The sequence below is a fragment of the Parasteatoda tepidariorum genome, chromosome 9 (assembly GCF_982258835.1).
Source record: "Parasteatoda tepidariorum strain Cologne lab strain chromosome 9, Ptep-v5.0, whole genome shotgun sequence".
In the NCBI taxonomy this organism is placed as follows: Eukaryota; Metazoa; Arthropoda; class Arachnida; order Araneae; family Theridiidae; genus Parasteatoda; species Parasteatoda tepidariorum.
In genome coordinates, this window is record NC_141763.1 from 1,871,115 (window position 1) to 1,884,271 (window position 13,157).

Sequence of the window (13,157 nt, forward strand, 5' to 3'; positions counted from 1 at the left end):
GTACCGAAATCATCAGAATTTTTCTAAGTACCGAAAACGTCAGAAATTTTCTAAGTACCGAAAACTTCCGAGTCTTTTCTAAGTACCGAGATCGACAGAATTTTTCTAAGTACCGAAAATTTCTGAATGTTTAATAAGTATCGAAATCGTAAGAATTTTTCTAAGTACCGGAAACGTCAGAAATTTTCTAAGTACCGAAATCGACAGAATTTTTCTAAGTACCGAAAACTTCTGTACGTTTAATAAGTATCGAAATCGTAAGAATTTTTCTAAGTACCGAAATCGACTGAATTTTTCTAAGTACCGAAATCACAGAATTTTTCTAAGTACCGAAATCGGCAGAATTTTTCTAAGTACCGAAAACGTCAGAAATTTTCTAAGTACCGAAAACGTCAGAAATTTTCTAAATACTGAAAACTTCTGAGTCTTTTCAAAGTACCTAAAAAGGCAGAATTTTCCAAGTACCGAAATCAGCAGAATTTTTCTAAGTTCCGAAATCATCAGAATTTTTCTAAGTACCGAAAATGTCAGAAATTTTCTTAGTACCGAAATTGGCAGAATTTTTCTAAATACCGAAAACTTCCGAGTCTTTTCTAAGTACCCGAAATCGACAGAATTTTTCTAAGTACCGAAATCAACAGAATTTTCTAAGTACCGAAATCGGCAGAATTTTTCTAAGTACCGAAAATGTCAGAAATTTTCTAAGTACCGAAAACGTCAGATATTTTTTAAGTACTGAAAACTTCCGAGTCTTTTCAAAGTACCGAAAAAGGCAGAAATTTTCCAAGTAACGAAATCGACAGAATTTTTCTAAGTACCGAAAACGTCAGAAATTTTCTAAGTATCGAAAAGGTCAGAAATTTTCTAAGATCCGAAATCATCAGAATGTTTTTAAGTACCGAAATCGTCAGAATTTTCTAAGTACCGATATCGTCAGAATTTTTCTAAGTACCGAAATCAAAAGAATTTTTCTAAGTACCGAAAACGTCAGAAATTTCTAAGTACTGCAAATTTCCTAGTCTTTTCAAAGTACCGAAAAAGGCAGAATTTTTCAAAGTACCGAAATCGTCAGAATTTTCTAAGTACCGAAATCGGCAGAATTTTTCTAAGTACCGAAAACTTCTGAATGTTTAATAAGTATCGAAATCGTACGAATTTTCCTAAGTACCGAAATTGACTGAATTTTTCTAAGTACCGATATCAACAGAATTTATCTAAGTACCGAATTCGACAGAATTTTTCTTAGTTCCGAAAACTTTTGAATGTTTTCTAAGTACCGAAAAAGGCAGAAATTTTCTAAGTACCGAAAACTTCTGAGTCTTTTCAAAGTACCTAAAAAGGCAGAAATTTTCCAAGTACCGAAATCAGCAGAATTTTTCTAAGTTCCGAAATCATCAGAATTTTTCTAAGATCCGAAATCATCAGAATTTTTCTAAGTACCGAAAACGTCAGAAATTTTCTAAGTATCGAAAAGGTCAGAAATTTTCTAAGATCCGAAATCATCAGAATGTTTCTAAGTACCGAAATCGTCAGAATTTTCTAAGTACCGATATCGTCAGAATTTTTCTAAGTACCGAAATCAAAAGAATTTTTCTAAGTACCGAAAACGTCAGAAATTTTTGAAGTACTGCAAACTTCCTAGTCTTTTCAAAGTACCGAAAAAGGCAGAATTTTTCAAAGTACTGAAATCGTCAGAATTTTCTAAGTTCCGAAATCGACTGAATTTTTCTAAGTACCGAAATCAACAGAATTTTTCTAAGTACCGAAATCGGCAGAATTTTTCTAAGTACCGAAAACGTCAGAAATTTTCTAAGTACCGAAAACGTCAGAAATTTTCTAAATACTGAAAACTTCTGAGTCTTTTCAAAGTACCTAAAAAGGCAGAAATTTTCCAAGTACCGAAATCAGCAGAATTTTTCTAAGTTCCGAAATCATCAGAATTTTTCTAAGTACCGAAATCATCAGAATTTTTCTAAGTACCGAAAACGTCAGAAATTTTCTAAGTACCGAAAACTTCCGAGTCTTTTCTAAGTACCGAGATCGACAGAATTTTTCTAAGTACCGAAAATTTCTGAATGTTTAATAAGTATCGAAATCGTAAGAATTTTTCTAAGTACCGGAAACGTCAGAAATTTTCTAAGTACCGAAATCGACAGAATTTTTCTAAGTACCGAAAACTTCTGTACGTTTAATAAGTATCGAAATCGTAAGAATTTTTCTAAGTACCGAAATCGACTGAATTTTTCTAAGTACCGAAATCAACAGAATTTTTCTAAGTACCGAAATCGGCAGAATTTTTCTAAGTACCGAAAACGTCAGAAATTTTCTAAGTACCGAAAACGTCAGAAATTTTCTAAATACTGAAAACTTCTGAGTCTTTTCAAAGTACCTAAAAAGGCAGAAATTTTCCAAGTACTGAAATCAACAGAATTTTTCTAAGTACCGAAATCGGCAGAATTTTTCTAAGTACCGAAAACGTCAGAAATTTTCTAAGTACCGAAAATGTCAGAAATTTTCTTATTACCGAAATTGGCAGAATTTTTCTAAGTACCGAAAACTTCCGAGTCTTTTCTAAGTACCGAAATCGACAGAATTTTTCTAAGTACCGAAATCGGCAGAATTTTTCTAAGTACCGAAAATGTCAGAAATTTTCTAAGTACAGAAAACGTCAGATATTTTTTAAGTACTGAAAACTTCTGAGTCTTTTCAAAGTACCGAAAAAGGCAGATATTTTCCAAGTAACGAAATCGACAGAATTTTTCTAAGTACCGAAAACGTCAGAAATTTTCTAAGTATCGAAAAGGTCAGAAATTTTCTAAGATCCGAAATCATCAGAATGTTTTTAAGTACCGAAATCGTCAGAATTTTCTAAGTACCGATATCGTCAGAATTTTTCTAAGTACCGAAATCAAAAGAATTTTTCTAAGTACCGAAAACGTCAGAAATTTTCTAAGTACTGCAAACTTCCTAGTCTTTTCAAAGTACCGAAAAGGCAGAATTTTTCAAAGTACCGAAATCGTCAGAATTTTCTAAGTACCGAAATCGGCAGAATTTTTCTAAGTACCGAAAACTTCTGAATGTTTAATAAGTATCGAAATCGTAAGAATTTTCCTAAGTACCGAAATTGACTGAATTTTTCTAAGTACCGATATCAACAGAATTTATCTAAGTACCGAATTCGACAGAATTTTTCTTAGTTCCGAAAACTTTTGAATGTTTTCTAAGTACCGAAAAAGGCAGAAATTTTCTAAGTACCGAAAACTTCAGAATGTTTTCTAAGTACCGAAATCGACAGAATTTTTCTAAGTACCGAAATCGTCAGAATTTTTCTAAGTACCGAAATCGTCAGAAATTTTCTAAGTACCGAAAACTTCTGAGTCTTTTCAAAGTACCGAAAAAGGCAGAAATTTTCTAAGTACCGAAATCAAAAGAATTTTTCTAAGTACCGAAAACGTCAGAAATTTTCTAAGTACCGAAAACTTCCGAGTCTTTTCTAAGTACCGAAATCGACAGAATTTTTCTAAGTACCGAAAACTTCTGTATGTTTAATAAGTATCGAAATCGTAAGAATTTTTCTAAGTACCGAAATCGACTGAATTTTTCTAAGTACCGAAATCAACAGAATTTTTCTAAGTACCGAAATCGGCAGAATTTTTCTAAGTACCGAAAACGTCAGAAATTTTTTAAGTACCGAAAACGACATAAATTTTCTAAATACTGAAAACTTCTGAGTCTTTTCAAAGTACCTAAAAAGGCAGAAATTTTCCAAGTACCGAAATCAGCAGAAATTTTCTAAGTTCCGAAATCATCAGAATTTTTCTAAGTACCGAAATCATCAGAATTTTTCTAAGTACCGAAAACGTCAGAAATTTTCTAAGTACCGAAAACTTCCGAGTCTTTTCTAAGTACCGAGATCGACAGAATTTTTCTAAGTACCGAAAATTTCTGAATGTTTGATAAGTATCGAAATCGTAAGAATTTTTCTAAGTACCGGAAACGTCAGAAATTTTCTAAGTACCGAAATCGACAGAATTTTTCTAAGTACCGAAAACTTCTGTACGTTTAATAAGTATCGAAATCGTAAGAATTTTTCTAAGTACCGAAATCGACTGAATTTTTCTAAGTACCGAAATCAACAGAATTTTTCTAAGTACCGAAATCGGCAGAATTTTTCTAAGTACCGAAAACGTCAGAAATTTTCTAAGTACCGAAAACGTCAGAAATTTTCTAAATACTGAAAACTTCTGAGTCTTTTCAAAGTACCTAAAAAGGCAGAAATTTTCCAAGTACTGAAATCAGCAGAATTTTTCTAAGTTCCGAAATCATCAGAATTTTTCTAAGTTCCGAAATCATCAGAATTTTTCTAAGTACCGAAAACGTCAGAAATTTTCTAAGTACCGAAAATGTCAGAAATTTTCTTATTACCGAAATCATCAGAATTTTTCTAAGTACCGAAAACGTCAGAAATTTTCTAAGTACCGAAAACTTCCGAGTCTTTTCTAAGTACCGAAATCGACAGAATTTTTCTAAGTACCGAAATCAACAGAATTTTTCTAAGTACCGAAATCGGCAGAATTTTTCTAAGTACCGAAAATGTCAGAAATTTTCTAAGTACCGAAAACGTCAGATATTTTTTAAGTACTGAAAACTTCTGAGTCTTTTCAAAGTACCGAAAAAGGCAGAAATTTTCCAAGTAACGAAATCGACAGAATTTTTCTAAGTACCGAAAACGTCAGAAATTTTCTAAGTATCGAAAAGGTCAGAAATTTTCTAAGATCCGAAATCATCAGAATGTTTTTAAGTACCGAAATCGTCAGAATTTTCTAAGTACCGATATCGTCAGAATTTTTCTAAGTACCGAAATCAAAAGAATTTTTCTAAGTACCGAAAACGTCAGAAATTTTCTAAGTACTGCAAATTTCCTAGTCTTTTCAAAGTACCGAAAAAGGCAGAATTTTTCAAAGTACCGAAATCGTCAGAATTTTCTAAGTACCGAAATCGGCAGAATTTTTCTAAGTACCGAAAACTTCTGAATGTTTAATAAGTATCGAAATCGTACGAATTTTCCTAAGTACCGAAATTGACTGAATTTTTCTAAGTACCGATATCAACAGAATTTATCTAAGTACCGAATTCGACAGAATTTTTCTTAGTTCCGAAAACTTTTGAATGTTTTCTAAGTACCGAAAAAGGCAGAAATTTTCTAAGTACCGAAAACTTCTGAGTCTTTTCAAAGTACCTAAAAAGGCAGAAATTTTCCAAGTACCGAAATCAGCAGAATTTTTCTAAGTTCCGAAATCATCAGAATTTTTCTAAGATCCGAAATCATCAGAATTTTTCTAAGTACCGAAAACGTCAGAAATTTTCTAAGTATCGAAAAGGTCAGAAATTTTCTAAGATCCGAAATCATCAGAATGTTTCTAAGTACCGAAATCGTCAGAATTTTCTAAGTACCGATATCGTCAGAATTTTTCTAAGTACCGAAATCAAAAGAATTTTTCTAAGTACCGAAAACGTCAGAAATTTTTGAAGTACTGCAAACTTCCTAGTCTTTTCAAAGTACCGAAAAAGGCAGAATTTTTCAAAGTACCGAAATCGTCAGAATTTTCTAAGTTCCGAAATCGACTGAATTTTTCTAAGTACCGAAATCAACAGAATTTTTCTAAGTACCGAAATCGGCAGAATTTTTCTAAGTACCGAAAACGTCAGAAATTTTCTAAGTACCGAAAACGTCAGAAATTTTCTAAATACTGAAAACTTCTGAGTCTTTTCAAAGTACCTAAAAAGGCAGAAATTTTCCAAGTACCGAAATCAGCAGAATTTTTCTAAGTTCCGAAATCATCAGAATTTTTCTATGATCCGAAATCATCAGAATTTTTCTAAGTACTGAAAACGTCAGAAATTTTCTAAGTACCGAAAATGTCAGAAATTTTCTTAGTACCGAAATTGGCAGAATTTTTCTAAGTACCGAAAACTTCCGAGTCTTTTCTAAGTACCGAAATCGACAGAATTTTTCTAAGTACCGAAATCAACAGAATTTTTCTAAGTACCGAAATCGGCAGAATTTTTCTAAGTACCGAAAATGTCAGAAATTTTCTAAGTACAGAAAACGTCAGATATTTTTTAAGTACTGAAAACTTCTGAGTCTTTTCAAAGTACCGAAAAAGGCAGATATTTTCCAAGTAACGAAATCGACAGAATTTTTCTAAGTACCGAAAACGTCAGAAATTTTCTAAGTATCGAAAAGGTCAGAAATTTTCTAAGATCCGAAATCATCAGAATGTTTTTAAGTACCGAAATCGTCAGAATTTTCTAAGTACCGATATCGTCAGAATTTTTCTAAGTACCGAAATCAAAAGAATTTTTCTAAGTACCGAAAACGTCAGAAATTTTCTAAGTACTGCAAACTTCCTAGTCTTTTCAAAGTACCGAAAAAGGCAGAATTTTTCAAAGTACCGAAATCGTCAGAATTTTCTAAGTACCGAAATCGGCAGAATTTTTCTAAGTACCTAAAACTTCCGAATGTTTAATAAGTATCGAAATCGTAAGAATTTTCCTAAGTACCGAAATTGACTGAATTTTTCTAAGTACCGATATCAACAGAATTTATCTAAGTACCGAATTCGACAGAATTTTTCTTAGTTCCGAAAACTTTTGAATGTTTTCTAAGTACCGAAAAAGGCAGAAATTTTCTAAGTACCGAAAACTTCAGAATGTTTTCTAAGTACCGAAATCGACAGAATTTTTCTAAGTACCGAAATCGTCAGAATTTTTCTAAGTACCGAAATCGTCAGAAATTTTCTAAGTACCGAAAACTTCTGAGTCTTTTCAAAGTACCGAAAAAGGCAGAAATTTTCTAAGTACCGAAATCAAAAGAATTTTTCTAAGTACCGAAAACTTCCGAGTCTTTTCTAAGTACCGAAATCGACAGAATTTTTCTAAGTACCGAAAACTTCTGTATGTTTAATAAGTATCGAAATCGTAAGAATTTTTCTAAGTACCGAAATCGACTGAATTTTTCTAAGTACCGAAATCGTCAGAATTTTCTAAGTTCCGAAATCGACTGAATTTTTCTAAGTACCGAAATCAACAGAATTTTTCTAAGTACCGAAATCGGCAGAATTTTTCTAAGTACCGAAAACGTCAAAAATTTTCTAAGTACCGAAAACGTCAGAAATTTTCTAAAAACTGAAAACTTCTGAGTCTTTTCAAAGTACCTAAAAAGGCAGAAATTTTCCAAGTACCGAAATCAGCAGAATTTTTCTAAGTTCCGAAATCATCAGAATTTTTCTAAGATCCGAAATCATCAGAATTTTTCTAAGTACCGAAAACGTCAGAAATTTTCTAAGTACCGAAAATGTCAGAAATTTTCTTAGTACCGAAATTGGCAGAATTTTTCTAAGTACCGAAAACTTCCGAGTCTTTTCTAAGTACCGAAATCGACAGAATTTTTCTAAGTACCGAAATCAACAGAATTTTTCTAAGTACCGAAATCGGCAGAATTTTTCTAAATACCGAAAATGTCAGAAATTTTCTAAGTACCGAAAACGTCAGATATTTTTTAAGTACTGAAAACTTCTGAGTCTTTTCAAAGTACCGAAAAAGGCAGAAATTTTCCAAGTAACGAAATCGACAGAATTTTTCTAAGTACCGAAAACGTCAGAAATTTTCTAAGTATCGAAAAGGTCAGAAATTTTCTAAGATCCGAAATCATCAGAATGTTTTTAAGTACCGAAATCGTCAGAATTTTCTAAGTACCGATATCGTCAGAATTTTTCTAAGTACCGAAATCAAAAGAATTTTTCTAAGTACCGAAAACGTCAGAAATTTTCTAAGTACTGCAAACTTCCTAGTCTTTTCAAAGTACCGAAAAAGGCAGAATTTTTCAAAGTACCGAAATCGTCAGAATTTTCTAAGTACCGAAATCGGCAGAATTTTTCTAAGTACCGAAAACTTCTGAATGTTTAATAAGTATCGAAATCGTAAGAATTTTCCTAAGTACCGAAATTGACTGAATTTTTCTAAGTACCGATATCAACAGAATTTATCTAAGTACCGAATTCGACAGAATTTTTCTTAGTTCCGAAAACTTTTGAATGTTTTCTAAGTACCGAAAAAGGCAGAAATTTTCTAAGTACCGAAAACTTCAGAATGTTTTCTAAGTACCGAAATCGACAGAATTTTTCTAAGTACCGAAATCGTCAGAATTTTTCTAAGTACCGGAAACGTCAGAAATTTTCTAAGTACCGAAATCACCAGAATTTTTCTAAAAACCGAAATGATCAGAATTTTTCTAAGTACCGAAAACGTCAGAAATTTTCTAAGTACCGAAAACGTCAGAAATTTTCTAAATACTGAAAACTTCTGAGTCTTTTCAAAGTAGATAAAAAGGCCGAAATTTTCCAAGTACCGAAATCAGCAGAATTTTTCTAAGTTCCGAAATCATCAGAATTTTTCTAAGTTCCGAAATCATCAGAATTTTTCTAAGTACCGAAAATGTCAGAAATTTTCTAAGTACCGAAAACGTCAGATATTTTTTAAGTACTGAAAACTTCTGAGTCTTTTCAAAGTACCGAAAAAGGCAGAAATTTTCCAAGTAACGAAATCGACAGAATTTTTCTAAGTACCGAAAACGTCAGAAATTTTCTAAGTATCGAAAAGGTCAGAAATTTTCTAAGATCCGAAATCATCAGAATGTTTTTAAGTACCGAAATCGTCAGAATTTTCTAAGTACCGATATCGTCAGAATTTTTCTAAGTACCGAAATCAAAAGAATTTTTCTAAGTACCGAAAACGTCAGAAATTTTCTAAGTACTGCAAATTTCCTAGTCTTTTCAAAGTACCGAAAAAGGCAGAATTTTTCAAAGTACCGAAATCGTCAGAATTTTCTAAGTACCGAAATCGGCAGAATTTTTCTAAGTACCGAAAACTTCTGAATGTTTAATAAGTATCGAAATCGTACGAATTTTCCTAAGTACCGAAATTGACTGAATTTTTCTAAGTACCGATATCAACAGAATTTATCTAAGTACCGAATTCGACAGAATTTTTCTTAGTTCCGAAAACTTTTGAATGTTTTCTAAGTACCGAAAAAGGTAGAAATTTTCTAAGTACCGAAAACTTCTGAGTCTTTTCAAAGTACCTAAAAAGGCAGAAATTTTCCAAGTACCGAAATCAGCAGAATTTTTCTAAGTTCCGAAATCATCAGAATTTTTCTAAGATCCGAAATCATCAGAATTTTTCTAAGTACCGAAAACGTCAGAAATTTTCTAAGTATCGAAAAGGTCAGAAATTTTCTAAGATCCGAAATCATCAGAATGTTTCTAAGTACCGAAATCGTCAGAATTTTCTAAGTACCGATATCGTCAGAATTTTTCTAAGTACCGAAATCAAAAGAATTTTTCTAAGTACCGAAAACGTCAGAAATTTTTGAAGTACTGCAAACTTCCTAGTCTTTTCAAAGTACCGAAAAAGGCAGAATTTTTCAAAGTACCGAAATCGTCAGAATTTTCTAAGTTCCGAAATCGACTGAATTTTTCTAAGTACCGAAATCAACAGAATTTTTCTAAGTACCGAAATCGGCAGAATTTTTCTAAGTACCGAAAACGTCAGAAATTTTCTAAGTACCGAAAACGTCAGAAATTTTCTAAATACTGAAAACTTCTGAGTCTTTTCAAAGTACCTAAAAAGGCAGAAATTTTCCAAGTACCGAAATCAGCAGAATTTTTCTAAGTTCCGAAATCATCAGAATTTTTCTATGATCCGAAATCATCAGAATTTTTCTAAGTACTGAAAACGTCAGAAATTTTCTAAGTACCGAAAATGTCAGAAATTTTCTTAGTACCGAAATTGGCAGAATTTTTCTAAGTACCGAAAACTTCCGAGTCTTTTCTAAGTACCGAAATCGACAGAATTTTTCTAAGTACCGAAATCAACAGAATTTTTCTAAGTACCGAAATCGGCAGAATTTTTCTAAGTACCGAAAATGTCAGAAATTTTCTAAGTACAGAAAACGTCAGATATTTTTTAAGTACTGAAAACTTCTGAGTCTTTTCAAAGTACCGAAAAAGGCAGATATTTTCCAAGTAACGAAATCGACAGAATTTTTCTAAGTACCGAAAACGTCAGAAATTTTCTAAGTATCGAAAAGGTCAGAAATTTTCTAAGATCCGAAATCATCAGAATGTTTTTAAGTACCGAAATCGTCAGAATTTTCTAAGTACCGATATCGTCAGAATTTTTCTAAGTACCGAAATCAAAAGAATTTTTCTAAGTACCGAAAACGTCAGAAATTTTCTAAGTACTGCAAACTTCCTAGTCTTTTCAAAGTACCGAAAAAGGCAGAATTTTTCAAAGTACCGAAATCGTCAGAATTTTCTAAGTACCGAAATCGGCAGAATTTTTCTAAGTACCTAAAACTTCCGAATGTTTAATAAGTATCGAAATCGTAAGAATTTTCCTAAGTACCGAAATTGACTGAATTTTTCTAAGTACCGATATCAACAGAATTTATCTAAGTACCGAATTCGACAGAATTTTTCTTAGTTCCGAAAACTTTTGAATGTTTTCTAAGTACCGAAAAAGGCAGAAATTTTCTAAGTACCGAAAACTTCAGAATGTTTTCTAAGTACCGAAATCGACAGAATTTTTCTAAGTACCGAAATCGTCAGAATTTTTCTAAGTACCGAAATCGTCAGAAATTTTCTAAGTACCGAAAACTTCTGAGTCTTTTCAAAGTACCGAAAAAGGCAGAAATTTTCTAAGTACCGAAATCAAAAGAATTTTTCTAAGTACCGAAAACTTCCGAGTCTTTTCTAAGTACCGAAATCGACAGAATTTTTCTAAGTACCGAAAACTTCTGTATGTTTAATAAGTATCGAAATCGTAAGAATTTTTCTAAGTACCGAAATCGACTGAATTTTTCTAAGTACCGAAATCGTCAGAATTTTCTAAGTTCCGAAATCGACTGAATTTTTCTAAGTACCGAAATCAACAGAATTTTTCTAAGTACCGAAATCGGCAGAATTTTTCTAAGTACCGAAAACGTCAAAAATTTTCTAAGTACCGAAAACGTCAGAAATTTTCTAAATACTGAAAACTTCTGAGTCTTTTCAAAGTACCTAAAAAGGCAGAAATTTTCCAAGTACCGAAATCAGCAGAATTTTTCTAAGTTCCGAAATCATCAGAATTTTTCTAAGATCCGAAATCATCAGAATTTTTCTAAGTACCGAAAACGTCAGAAATTTTCTAAGTACCGAAAATGTCAGAAATTTTCTTAGTACCGAAATTGGCAGAATTTTTCTAAGTACCGAAAACTTCCGAGTCTTTTCTAAGTACCGAAATCGACAGAATTTTTCTAAGTACCGAAATCAACAGAATTTTTCTAAGTACCGAAATCGGCAGAATTTTTCTAAATACCGAAAATGTCAGAAATTTTCTAAGTACCGAAAACGTCAGATATTTTTTAAGTACTGAAAACTTCTGAGTCTTTTCAAAGTACCGAAAAAGGCAGAAATTTTCCAAGTAACGAAATCGACAGAATTTTTCTAAGTACCGAAAACGTCAGAAATTTTCTAAGTATCGAAAAGGTCAGAAATTTTCTAAGATCCGAAATCATCAGAATGTTTTTAAGTACCGAAATCGTCAGAATTTTCTAAGTACCGATATCGTCAGAATTTTTCTAAGTACCGAAATCAAAAGAATTTTTCTAAGTACCGAAAACGTCAGAAATTTTCTAAGTACTGCAAACTTCCTAGTCTTTTCAAAGTACCGAAAAAGGCAGAATTTTTCAAAGTACCGAAATCGTCAGAATTTTCTAAGTACCGAAATCGGCAGAATTTTTCTAAGTACCGAAAACTTCTGAATGTTTAATAAGTATCGAAATCGTAAGAATTTTCCTAAGTACCGAAATTGACTGAATTTTTCTAAGTACCGATATCAACAGAATTTATCTAAGTACCGAATTCGACAGAATTTTTCTTAGTTCCGAAAACTTTTGAATGTTTTCTAAGTACCGAAAAAGGCAGAAATTTTCTAAGTACCGAAAACTTCAGAATGTTTTCTAAGTACCGAAATCGACAGAATTTTTCTAAGTACCGAAATCGTCAGAATTTTTCTAAGTACCGGAAACGTCAGAAATTTTCTAAGTACCGAAATCACCAGAATTTTTCTAAAAACCGAAATGATCAGAATTTTTCTAAGTACCGAAAACGTCAGAAATTTTCTAAGTACCGAAAACGTCAGAAATTTTCTAAATACTGAAAACTTCTGAGTCTTTTCAAAGTAGATAAAAAGGCCGAAATTTTCCAAGTACCGAAATCAGCAGAATTTTTCTAAGTTCCGAAATCATCAGAATTTTTCTAAGTTCCGAAATCATCAGAATTTTTCTAAGTACCGAAAATGTCAGAAATTTTCTAAGTACCGAAAACGTCAGATATTTTTTAAGTACTGAAAACTTCTGAGTCTTTTCAAAGTACCGAAAAAGGCAGAAATTTTCCAAGTAACGAAATCGACAGAATTTTTCTAAGTACCGAAAACGTCAGAAATTTTCTAAGTATCGAAAAGGTCAGAAATTTTCTAAGATCCGAAATCATCAGAATGTTTTTAAGTACCGAAATCGTCAGAAGTTTCTAAGTACCGATATCGTCAGAATTTATCTAAGTACCGAAATCAAAAGAATTTTTCTAAGTACCGAAAACGTCAGAAATTTTTAAGTACTGCAAACTTCCTTGTCTTTTCAAAGTACCGAAATCGTCAGAATTTTCTAAGTACCGAAATCGGCAGAATTTTTCTAAGTACCGAAAACTTCTGTATGTTTAATAAGTATCGAAATCGTAAGAATTTTTCTAAGTACCGAAATCGACTGTATTTTTCTAAGTACCGAAATCAACAGAATTTTTCTAAGTACCGAAATCGGCAGAATTTTTCTAAGTACCGAAAACGTCAGAAATTTTCTAAGTACCGAAAACGTCAGAAATTTTCTAAATACTGAAAACTTCTGAGTCTTTTCAAAGTACCTAAAAAGGCAGAAATTTTCCAAGTACTGAAATCAGCAGAATTTTTCTAAGTTCCGAAATCATCAGAATTTTTCTAAGTTCCGAAATCATCAGAATTTTTCTAAGTACCGAAAACGTCAGAAATTTTCTAAGTACCGAAAA